Genomic DNA, 12653 nt, shown 5'->3' with positions numbered 1-12653 from the left:
AGTGCATAAACCTCTGAGGAAATGTGAACATTGATATTATTTTATAAATTGTTGCTTTTTAATTTTTATTTTTTATTTTATTTTTGTTTTTATTTTTTTGAGTTGGAGTCTCACTCTGTTGCCCAGACTGGAGTGCAGTGGCCACTCCCGGCCATCGCAGCCTCCACCTGCTGGGCTCTGGCGATCCTTCCACCTCAGCCTTCCGAGTATCTGGAACTACAGGCATGTGCTACCACACCCGGCTGATTTTTTGATTTATTGTAGAGATAAGGTCTTGCCAAGTTGCCCAGGTTGGTCTCGAACCCACGAGCTCAGGCAATTCACTCACCTCAGCCTCCCCAGACCTGGGATTACAGGCTGAGCCACCAAGCCCGGCTAAATTGTTGCTTTTTATAATCATTTTAATTTTTAAGAAGTCAGTATTTAAAATGTAGAGTTTACCAAAGTTAGCTAAAACAGACAAGCGAAATCTGTATTATTTACTTTAAACTCTAATTTAAAGATGAAAAAACAAGCTTCACTATTTTTTTTTGGTGGGGGGGAGACATGTGGATGGGGCCACCTGAGACCCAATCTCCTCCACTACACAATATATCCAAGTAACAAACATGCATATGTACCCCCTGAATCTAAAATAAAAATGTGGAAAAGAGACATGTTTTCTGCATGCAACTGAAGCAGTAAAATAGTAAAGCTAGTGATGATGATGTAAGTGATAGGAAGAAATGAAGACCAAAAACATTAGTTCTAGTTTTTCTCAGAAGTATGATTTTTCACGTACTGAATTTGGGTTTCTGGCCACAACCGATAGGGAAAGGCTAAAGTCACCATGTGTTTACTTGTGGAGATGTCCTAGCTAAGAAATCCCAGCCAGTGTCATCAGAGCCTAAGTGATATTTGCAAATAAATCATAAAGAATTGAGAGCTAAAACTGAAATAATTCTTGTGAGAATGAGTATGGGATAGTATAGAATTAAAAAGCTGACAGAAGAAATGTTTAATATTTTACCCATAGCTTAGTGCCTCGAACACATAGTAACACTTTGAAACACGAAGAAAAAAATTATATGTATATGTGGAACATTATTGGAAAACTATATCAAAGGTGTTTCTTTAAAATGTTGTGTGAAATCTGAGGCAAAGAAAGTGACTCAAAACTACTTTCCAATGACATGTCACGCAAAGGATTACAGAACTGACCAGTGCAATGAACTTGCTATGGAAAAGCCAACTCATAGATCAAATCAAACTGCAAAGTGCTGTTTATTGCAACTTGATGAACACACTGGTATTGTTAGCATGGCAATTCTTTTCATATATTCTGAACTTGATGGTGCTGAGGGATCCCTTATCATGGCATCAACACCAACAAACACAGAAAGGAATGCATAAGAAGGAATACAGAAAAGTGTTTTGGGGTTTAGGTTTTGTGTAGACATGTGTTCTGATGGTGAAGCTGCAATAACAGAAAAACATGCTGGAGTTTTTAGACTAAGCAGTTTTACCAGAATGTAAAATCATGTAGTGCTGTTTTCCATAGTTCTTGCTGAACTAAAGTATCCTTGGTGACATAGTAAAAATCGTAAAACATGTTCAAGTCCAGGTTACTCTCTCCATTATGTGAAACCATGACTGTTGTTCACAAAAAAATATTATGACGATGTCGCGCTGAGCTGTCCGGCAGTGTCATTTGTGTCCATGCCATGGGGTCAGGGCTGCTAGAGCACCTAGCCCCTTGCCTGGGCCTCACTGAGTCTGATGTGCTGAGGTGGAGGAGTCCTTGCGACTGTCCCAGGTGAAGTGTGTTGGCCGGTCTGTGCACACCACAGAAACTAGCAATGCCGTCGTGTGCCTGGACCTTGCAGCTTCCTGCAGAAAGTGTCTCTTGGACAGGGCTTATTTATTTAAACTTCCTGGTTTGAACAAGAAGACATATCAGAGCTGTCTTAAATCTTTTGAGTGTTTTGATGGACCTGCATTCAAATATTGGAATAAGACAACTAGCTGTACAGTTTAGCTGTACTGAAGCAGTGAACATGATTTCGAAGATACTGCAGAGTATGAATTCAGTCTTTCCCAGACACAGCGCAGAGATCTCGGCTTAGCCAGACCGCTTTTCACCACTACTACATTGTTTTCATCATGCAAGATTCTAAAGCTGAAAGCGGATAAAAACAAAATGGCAGCCACAGCCAGTGTAAAAAAAGCCACATCTGATCAACTGTGTAAACAATTCGAGAAGATTGGACTGCAGGTTGACAGAGAACTTGAAGATTTAGCTATACCACCACGGGAAAAAAAAAAAAAAGAAGACAGTGGCTAAACGCCCACCAAAGGAAATAAAGAAGGGAGTAGAGATCCCACATAAACCACAGGAAGATGGAGATGTGACACAGGATTATGAAGTATGGAAAAGACAAATTTTGGGAAAGCTGCCAGTGCTCAAAAGACCACAGCTGAATGATTTCAGCTTCCAGACCGGTGTGTAGTGCAAATCTATAGTATGTTGCCACCTCCGGGAAAATTTGAGGGCTTGGAATTTTGCTTGAACTTTTATAACAAGGATCCTGAGACTATATTGCCTTAATAGCAAAGAAGCCAGCCCGGGGACTCAGTTCTGGTCCCTGATCAATCACAGTGCCTGACTGGTATAGCCTCATGCACCCTCCTGCAAAATGGAATTGGAGCCATTTGGCTTTGTTGTGTTTTAAGTGAATGGCAGGCCTATCCGAATATAGAATACAGACTTTATTTAATTTTTGTAAGTTTTTTGGTTTGACTAAATCAATGTTATACAGCCTAAGTTAATAAATGTTTTTATAGGCAAAAAAAAGAGAAATATTATTATTAGCTGTTGAGATTCATCAAAGAAAAAAGTTCTGCTGAGAATGTTTGAACTACAGAATGTACTCATACTGCTCTTGCAATAAAAGAAGCAAATTTACCCCACTCTTAAAATATGTAAATTTCACTATAAGACTTGCTTATTTAGTACTTTTGTGTTTTTAATGGTCTTAATACTTCTGCTCAAGAAGGAGTATAACATGTCTTTTATGACATGTCTCAAGAGTTAACCATAATGATCAATTACTCAGATGATGTTCTTGATATTGAATATCTATATAAAGCTATCACACTTTTTACACATTTGATATAATGCTTTGAATTTAATTTTTCATCAAAAGAGCTTCTCGTAAGAAAGTTATAGATCAGGAGTAATTTTTTTCACCAAAAGCTAATTTAAATTCAACTCTGGCTTTACAGGACAAATGGTTGGAACTGTCTGCTGATGAAGAATTGAAGATTAATTTTGAAAATACAGTACAGTATTACTTGCTTCATATTGGGAAGAGCTCAAAATAAATATCCTGAATTCATTAAAATTCCTTTGTAATTCATTTAACATTTAAGCATTTTAAATTAAAATTCTTGTCAACATTCCTCTGAGATGGTTTCTCCATTACTAATGTTATTAAAACAAAATGTAGAATAAAATAGAAACATTATCTACTGCAAATATCATAGCTGACAATCTAATTTAGGTTAATTAACATGCAAGAAGCAAATTCATTTGTCACGCTAAAGATTTATGAAATAATATATATGGTGCTTATTCAAAGGATGCATAAAGACATTTCATATAGAGAATCTTCATTTCATTCATGACATTTTATTTAATTACAATTGTGAAATGACTAAAAGTTATAAGTATATAGATTAATTACTCATACAAATGCATACTCTCAGTGAATGTGTACAGCTTTTGTAATTCTTTTCTTTTTCTGTTATGTTTGTGCTTATTATACTTACTGAAGTATAATTTTATGTTGAACTTATTAATAAATAAAATCTGTTGAAGCTGGGCTCGGTGGCTCAGCCTGTAATCCCAGCGCTTTGGGAGGCTGAGGTGAGTGGATTGCCTGAGCCCGTGGGTTCGAGACCCGCCTGGGCAACTTGGCAAGACCTCATCTCTACAATAAGTCAAAAACTAGCCGGGCGTGGTAACGCGGCGCCTGTAGTTCCAGCTACTTGCAAGGCTGAAGTGGAAGGATCGCTGGAGCCCAGCAGCTCGAGGCTGCAGTGGTCGGGAGCGGCCAGTGTGGGCGACAGAGTGAGACTCCAACTCAAAAAAAAAAAAAATCTGTTGAATCCATTAATAAAAATCTGGGCTTTTAAAAATGTATCTTCAGTTATTTCCTTTCATTTTTATAGTAATTTCTTTTATTGTATTTTGCAAAAGTATTTGTCTGGAATAGATTGGAAATTAAAGATAGTTTGACACAGACTGACATACAGGAATTTCTACCTTTTTCCCCCAAATTAGAATTTCCATTATCTTTATGCAGATTAATCAGATTCAAATAATTAATGCTCACTCCTTTCCTTTCCTTCCTAACCCTGGGGTATTTGGGTGTTAATTCACTGAATCTCTAATTGGTGTAATTTTAGGGAGTGATAAGGGAGGGATAGGATTGGTTAAATCACCCAACTAGCATTTTGTGAAAGAGAAGGGAACCGAGCCAGAGCTACTGAGTAAATAGTGAATCTCTACTCCCAGCTTTTATGACTTTCTCTGTTCAAAATATTGTGCTGCTGAATTGCTAGCCACCTCCCCTCCAAATGTCTCCACTTAAAAATCTCTAAATTTCAAAATGATTATATCCACTCTCGGAGAGGGGCTAATGATTACTTAGTTGCAGTGACATGATTATGAATAGGGGTTTAATCTTCCAGAAGGACATTCATACTTAAGAAATGAAATGAGTTAACGCAAATGAGAGTGCCACTTCTGTTCTTTGATACCCCTTTGGAACCATGCTGCCGTAGTTCACCCTCTACACTTACCTGGTCAGGCAGTGAAATATACAAACTGTGGAGCCACCACCCATAGTTACCCACTGACTCATTTACAAAGAAAGCTCAGCTGAAACAAGGCTAGAGTCTCGTCCTAGAATCAGCATATGCCGGGAGAGGTTGAACACCCCATGCTGACCCAGCTAACTTCTGGGGATAAAATTTGAACACGTCAACACCCTAAAACTACTTAAATAGTTCAAAAATGTAAGTGAGACAATCCAGGTGCCATCTGCACAGGTGCCCACGGAGCCAGTAGTCGGAGGACGACTCGAATGGCGCCATAAACCCTCACCATCTGCCACATGTGCCTGTCTCTCTCACAAAACTATGAGATCATAAGGGGTGACATGTCCCCAACAGCTCCTAGCATGGAGTCTAGCCCATAGTTTGTGCCTAATAAACCTCTATATCTTACCTCTTCTAAACCCACAAAACCTGGGACCCTGGAGTCCTCTGGCTGACTCCATTAATAGACGCTTGTCCCTAAAGAGTGGGAATTTTCTTTATCAACTTACTTCCTGCCACATCACCACACACACCAGAATATGCTGTGCCTTTGACTTTAAAGCCTCATAGAGCAGAGAGGAAATTGATGTGCTGTCCAAGTGCATTGTGTCTAGTGATCTAGACAGAAGAATGGGCTTTCAACGATCTTACATGTTTAATAGCACAAACAAACCACCCAGCGCAATAGCTCCACCAGCATCAAGTGGCCAGAAAGGAGTTGCTTCGACGACACCAGCCAAGGAGTTGGGCTCTCCTGCCTTGATGGTTCTCAAGAAGAGGTACTGGATGTCTGGGGAACCAGCCCCAAGAGCCTGAATGCCAGCTTAGACTGGCGATCCCAGCATGCCAACGGGTGAGCACACCAGCTCTGCCACCAGCTGCACACCAAGGGTAGGGTGAGCCAGTCCCACAGTGGGACCACAGGAAGAAACATGCTGCTTTGAGAAGATGGATACCACAGCACCTGTGCTGGCTTCCTGACCATTTCCAAAGCTCTTACCCCAAACAGGAGATATTTGCAGACACATCTGTGCTCCTCAGGTGCCGAGATGCTTCCTCTCCTGATGAAAGAAAAGATCATGGTCTAAAAGACACTAACAGTCCGATTTCCCTCCCACTTCTCCTATCTTATGGTAAAAACTAAAATGAGGAAATTGAGCACAAAAAACTGGGGGGCCTCACTCAAGGCCCAAGGTAGGTCCATGTTGAGATTTGAACCAAGGTACACAGGTTCCAGGGCTCTCTGCTCTTAATCACTACACCACACCGAGTAGTCATTGATTCTCATTTCTAGGTCTTAGATATTTGCAGCCCCATTTGGAGTGAGGGCTGTGTGGTGGTCCAGTTGTTGAGATGTTCTCTGACCTCTGTTTAGCTTTTGCATGAAAGGTACCTCCTATGAAAATATTTCTACAAGCCAGGCTCAGTAGCTCAGGCTGTAATCCCAGCATTTTGGGAGGCTGAGGCAAGTGAATTTCCTGAGCCTGCGGGTTCGAGACCCTCCCGGGCAATTTGGTGAGACCTCGTCTCTACAATAAATAAAAAATTAGCCGGGCATGGTAGGTGAGCCTGTAATTCCAGCTACTTGGAAGGCTGAGGTGGAAGGATCACCAGAGCCCAGCAGGTCGATGCTGGAGTGGCCTGAGAGTGCGTGCCACTGCACTCCAGCCTGGGCAATGGAATGAGATTCCAACTCAAAAAAAAAAAAAGAAAGAAAGAATAAAGAAAATATTGGTACAATTGCTTTCTTTGCATACATTATTTGAGTACTCTAGCCTAACCTCAAGATTATTGACAAAATAACTCAGTTACCTTTGGCAAGTTTTGAAAAATGTCTTCACTATGATTGTCATTTTCACAGTGATAATGACTTGCTTACTGTAATTGACAAATGGTAAGTCTTAGTTCATGATGTCAGGCGAGTCAATAAGACTGAAGTATCAATCCAATGCATTTAAGGAAAGAGTACTATTTCACATGCAGCTAGAAATAAAGCTGGAGATTGTAAGCAGTATGTTGAAATATTGTCAAATAACACATGCTAATTACATTGACTGCTATGAAATTTCGCTGTTTTCTTTAGTGTTTGGCCACATATTAGAGCTCTGGGCTTAAACAGAGAGTGAAATGGAAAAGTGGTTTGGGTCAACCCGTACACATTTAGGGGTACAAGATGACTGAATTAGTGACTCAAGACCTGGAATGTTACTATTAGGAGAACCCTCTGAAGCCTGGACAAAAGAGTTTAGCTTGCTGCAATACAGAAGACTGATGTTAACTTATAGATTCTAGTAGGTTTTAATGCTTTATCGGGCCCTGATCACTGGTTCCCTGAGCCCAAAGGTGGGAACAACAGATGCCAGACACTGCTAAAAGAGAGAAGGAGAAAGGAGGGATAAGAGGCACACAGTAACACACTAGGTACCACTGTCAGGGGGAGAGAGGGCTTGCCAGAAGTCCAAAACTCAACTGCATGTAATTTATGTAGGAAATTTATGTAGTTAATCCTCACATGTACCCCACAATTCAAACAAAATAAAATAATGAAGTGGAAGAAGGAGAAAAAAAGAAAGAGCAGTAGAGAAGAAATAACTGAAATAAAATGAGAAAAAAATCAATAAATTCACGCTTTATAAGTTGTCAGACTAAAAAAGACAAGCCTAAGGGAGAGACATATTCGACGGTTGTCATTGAGCAGGAATTAAGAGAAAGAAGAGAGGGCTCAGGAGGAGAGAAAAGACCTAGACTATCTGGAAAGAGTGGGTGTTGTTTTCATGCACGTGAGAACTCACCAGCCAGCAGCTGGCAAACAGGCTACTCTGCCCAGGCTTCCCTAGAGCAAACTGCCTGGGGGAATTAAAGCCAACCATTTCAGTTATGTGTGGAAGATCTGAAAAACCTCAAGAATTGAAGAGATAATAGTGGCAAATGTTCTCAATCCTTCTGTTAGCTCCTCCAACTTAGGCCAATGTGGATTTTATTCAAATGGATTTGTTTTTGACTATTTTCTGAAATAATTGAGATACAATTTTTTAAATTGCCTTAAAGAAAACATAAGAATTTCTAAAGTAGAATTCTGTATTATTACTACTTTCTGGTTTTCAGAAAAGTTTACTTAGGTGATAATACAGCCCAACAGGTACAGTAATATTCATAGGAAACTCAGCAAATGCTCAGGAAAAATAAAAAAATTCGATTGGAGCATCAGGCATGGTAATGAAATATTAATATGGAATTATGAGGGGGACCCCCAAAAAACCCAGAAATTATTTTTTGGAGGGTGGGCCCCTTGTAGTACGGGCTACCCCCGCTAAGTAAGTGTTTTAGGAACTCGTCAGCATGAGTGTTCCAGCTAGCGTTGTTGTGAGAGGCTGCATTTGGCTTCAGTGAATTTTATTTTGGAGATTTTTTCAACACATTTGCCCTTTTCATGACGGGTGATTTGCAAGCACACCTACCCATACCACGCTGAGTATTCAGCGGTTTTTGACCAAAATGGCATGGCCTCCTTGCCCAACCCTCCCCATTCATGCAATCTTGCTCCCAGCGACTTTGTTTTGTTTCCCTGGATGAAAAAAGATCTCAGAGGGAAATGTTTTGCCCATGTGGAAGAGGTGAAACAAAAAACAGCAGAAGTACTAAAAGGCATCAAAATGGATGAGTTCAAACACTGATTTGAGCAGTGGGAAAAGGGTCTCAATAGATGTAGTGCATCAAACAGAGAGTACCTTGACGATGACTGAAGTTTAAATATGTAAGAATAAATACACAATTTCTTAAATAAATAAATTCCTTTGGGGGGGATCCCCCCTTCTAGAGTTTAAAACTTAGTTGGATTTAGCAGGCACTTTCTTTTATGTATAGATTTTCTGACTCTAAACATTATCAGTGGGTATATTAGTCTTGGAAAAGGGGAAAGAAAAACCTCAATTGTGCCTTTCAAGCCTAAGTCATCAGGACACAGGACAGTATCCCTGGCTTGCAAAGGATTTACCTTATCTCCATTCTGCCTTTTCCATAGGGCAAGCTGGAGGATGTGTCTGAATATCAGTTTCTCAGGGAAGGTTCCCTTGTGCTCTCCTCTTCCTTCTTGCCTGCCCTGTCTTGCATGTTATTCTCTTCCTGTGAGGGGAATTCTCAAATCTCTCCCACTCCTAACCTCCCTGAGTAGCTGGTGCTAACCCTTGTCTTGCTACTATATTCACAATCCAGCAACTCTGCTTCTTCCCTGGTGTCCTGATTTGCGAAACTACACCTAAGTATATTCCAGCAACTACATGGGAAGTCTATCCTGCTGAATCATTTTTACCAATTCATATGTTAACTTATAATATGTTGTAATAGCTGAAGGGAGACAAGGAGTCAGTAATAACTCCTAGAACACCACAAATGTCATCATTCCTGCACAATTGATATTGACTTGGGAGTTTCTGAGGAAGTACAGGTTCAAAAAGAGATTGGGATGGAAGATAAGCCCTATTCTGAGAAATCTTAATTCTTATCAAACCTTGGCATATCTGCAATTCTACATTAATTTTTTTCCCATTTTTTTTCATAGTTGCCTAATACAGATTTTTTAATTGGGACAAGATAAAATTATTTCAGGTACGCAATATCTTGGCAGCTGCTGGAAATTTATTCAAGCACAGTGTGATTGATTTTTCTTATTTTTACTTATCGCTTTACCCTCCTTTATATCCACAGTTGAAAATAACCTGCATAGTTTTCAACTATAAACATATGGGTCTTTAAGCTTTGTGTTTTTAGACGATAATAATAACCTGGGTTGAAGAGAAGTCATGAGCAGAGGCATGGGTGAAGAAAATTATGGGCTTTGCCCAAGACTCAGTCATTAGATGTATTTAGCTGACTTGCGAGGAAAGGGAGACAAAGCTAGGAACACAAGTTGGCAAAGGGAAAGACGGCTCCAGTGACAAACTGAAGAGTGCCTGGTCTGAGACCTAATATGGCGGAGAACACGGAGCAGCAGGGAATGCTGTGACTCAGAAGAAGAACGCGTAACAATTTTATTGATCCATTAGAAAGAAAAACCACAGTGTAACTTGCAACCTCCCCTTGGTCTAAATTCCTCTGCTCAGATTATGGCTCTTGAAACGACTATTTTGCTACTATTAATAAAATAATTTTGAATATTAAGGCAACAGGAGCCGGAGCTTCTGTTCTGGACTCAATAAACAAGATAGGAGAAAGGATTCTTTGGCCAGGTGGGAGTGGTAGGAACTTGGGAGAAATTCCTTGTCCCGTTGGAGTGAATTATAGACAAGGAAGAAGAGTTTGACATTGTGTGACATGGTCCTTAAATATTAAGAAGACATATTTCATGATCTTAAGAGAAGAGATGGTTATGGATTCTTTTTTTTTTTTTTTAGTTGGAGTCTCACTCTGTCGCCCAGACTGGAGTGCAGAGGCCGCTCCCGGCCACTGCAGCCTCGACCTGCTGGGCTCCAGCGATTCTTCCGCCTCAGCCTTCCAAGTAGCCGAAACTACAGGCGCGCGCTACCACGCCCGGCTAATTTTTGATTTATTGTAGAGATGAGGTCTTGCCAAGTTGCCCAGGCGGGTCTCAAACCCGTGGGCTCAGGCAATCCACTCACCTCAGCCTCCCAAAGCGCTGGGATTACAGGCTGAGCCACCGAGCCTGGCTGGTCATGGATTCTTGATGAAATTTTATAAAAGGAAGAAAACCCAAAAACATGAGTTTCTGCTAATGAATTTATAGTTAAGGCCACAGTGGTGGGAAGGATGGTTCAGATCACATCCAAACTCACAGGCTGTTGTAGGGACTTTGGCTTTTATTTTGAGTGACATAGGACACTCCTGGAGGACTTTGAGCATAGGATTGACATGATGTGACTTACACCTGAAAATGTCATACTGGCTGCTCTGCTAACCTAGTGTAGTTTAATTTATCACCTCAATAGTGATGCAAGAAGTTTACGATATACGTCCACGATCCACCTCATCTTTCGTGCTATTATGTCATAGATATATTTTCTGGAAAATGTTTATTTTGCCATTATATTTGAAAACGATTTTTCCTTTTATTTTATTTTAAAGATATGGGGTACAATTCAGGGCTAGGTATACAACTGCTCATTATACAGGTACCCTTGTTGATGAGGTGTGCCCCTCCCTCCCCTGGCAGTTTCCCTCAACTGCCAATTCCACTATCCCTCCCCTGGCAGTTTCCCACTACTGTTAATCCCTTTCTTAAAGTCTTATGATAATTGTTCAAGGTCCGTTTATGAGTGAGAACATATGGTACTCTGTTCTGTGTTTCTGTGATAGGTCATTGAGTATGAGAGACTCTAAATCCATCCAAGTTGCTGCAAAGTCCATATGTATGTCCTTCTTTATGGCTGTATAATATTCCATTGTGTATATATACCACATTTTAAAAAATCCAGACCAGCTTTGATGGGCTGCGTGACTGGTTCCATGAAAAACAATTTTTGATGAGCACAGAATTCTAAGTTGAACGTTACTTTCTTTCAGCAGGTCAAAGAAGTCATTTCAATGCTCTGGCTTGCACAGTTTCTGATGAGACATCTGTGACTGTTTTTATCTTTGTTGCCCTTAGGTAATACGTCTTTTTTTCTTCTAATTGCTCTTAAGATGTTTTCTTTATCACTGGTTTTCAGAAATTTGATTTGTCTTACTGTCGTTTTCTTTGTATTTATCTTTCTTGGGGTTCAGTGAGACTTGTGAGTATCTAGTTTTAATCAAATGTGATAATTGTGTGGCTGTTTCTCTTTTAAACATATTTTTCTATCCCTACTTTTTCTTCTTCTGATACTCTTATTACGTGTATGCTTGATATTGGCCCCTAAGTCACTGAGATACTGTTTGTTTCTAGTTTTTTGTCCTTCTGTGTTCCATTTTGCATAGTTTCTGTGGCTATCTAGTGCTATGTCTTAATCTTTTCTCAGATTAGCAAATTCTTCTTTTGAAGGGTTTGTTTTCCCATTCAGTGATGTTTTTTTCTCACTCAGTGTTTTTTTGTTTTTCTCCAGATACTGTGTTTTTAATCTCTAGAAACAAATCCATCTGGCTCCTTTATAAATCTTCCACTTCTCATTATAGTCATACTTTCCTTTAAAAATTTAACATAATTATAATACCTTTTAATGTTCTTTCTGTCACTTCCATCATTCCCAGGTTTGTTTCCACTGATTGATTTTTCTTCTAAGTTGTGAGTCATATTTTTCTATTTCTTGGCATGTCTAGTAATTCTTAATTGGATGCTGGAAATTGTGATTTCATTTTTGTTTTTGTTGTTCTCCATAATCAACTGGAAGATGTACATGGAATTTCATTTTGATGAGTGTCTAAATTTCTTTGTTTTGTTTTGTTCTAAGTTTAGGGCATTGTTCTGGCAGGTACTTTCAGTTTCTTTTGCAGTTTCTTTTGAAGCTTGTTATGGTGGAATTAGAATTGCCTTTAGAGGCACGCTTGGTGGCTCAGCCTGTAATTCCGCGCCTTTGGGAGGCTGAGGTGAGTGGATTGCCCCAGCCCGCGGGTTCGAGACCCACCTGGGCAGTGAGACCTCATCTCTACAATAAATCAAAAAATCAGCCGGGCGTGGTAGCGCATGCCTGTAATTCTGGCTACTCGGAAGGCTGAGGCGGAAGGATCGCCGGAGCCCAGCAGGCGAGGCTGCGGTGGCCGGGAGAGGCCACTGCACTCCAGTCTGGGTGACCAAGTGAGACTCCAACTCAAAAAAAAAAAAAAAAAAGAATAATTGCCTTTATTTTAAGACTAGTATAGCC

General features: G+C 40.1%; 1 pseudogene; it reads left to right on the top strand.

Moving 5' to 3' along the window:
• Positions 1-1703: 1703 nt before the first annotated feature.
• LOC103275071 lies at positions 1704-2464 on the top strand (annotated as a pseudogene).
• Positions 2465-12653: the final 10189 nt, after the last annotated feature.

The sequence above is a fragment of the Carlito syrichta genome, unplaced genomic scaffold, assembly GCF_000164805.1.
Source record: "Carlito syrichta isolate Samal-C Ts95f unplaced genomic scaffold, Tarsius_syrichta-2.0.1 Scaffold315265, whole genome shotgun sequence".
Classification (NCBI taxonomy): domain Eukaryota; kingdom Metazoa; phylum Chordata; class Mammalia; order Primates; family Tarsiidae; genus Carlito; species Carlito syrichta.
Note: the sequence above shows the minus strand (reverse complement) of the source record. Positions and strands in the feature narration are given on the sequence as shown.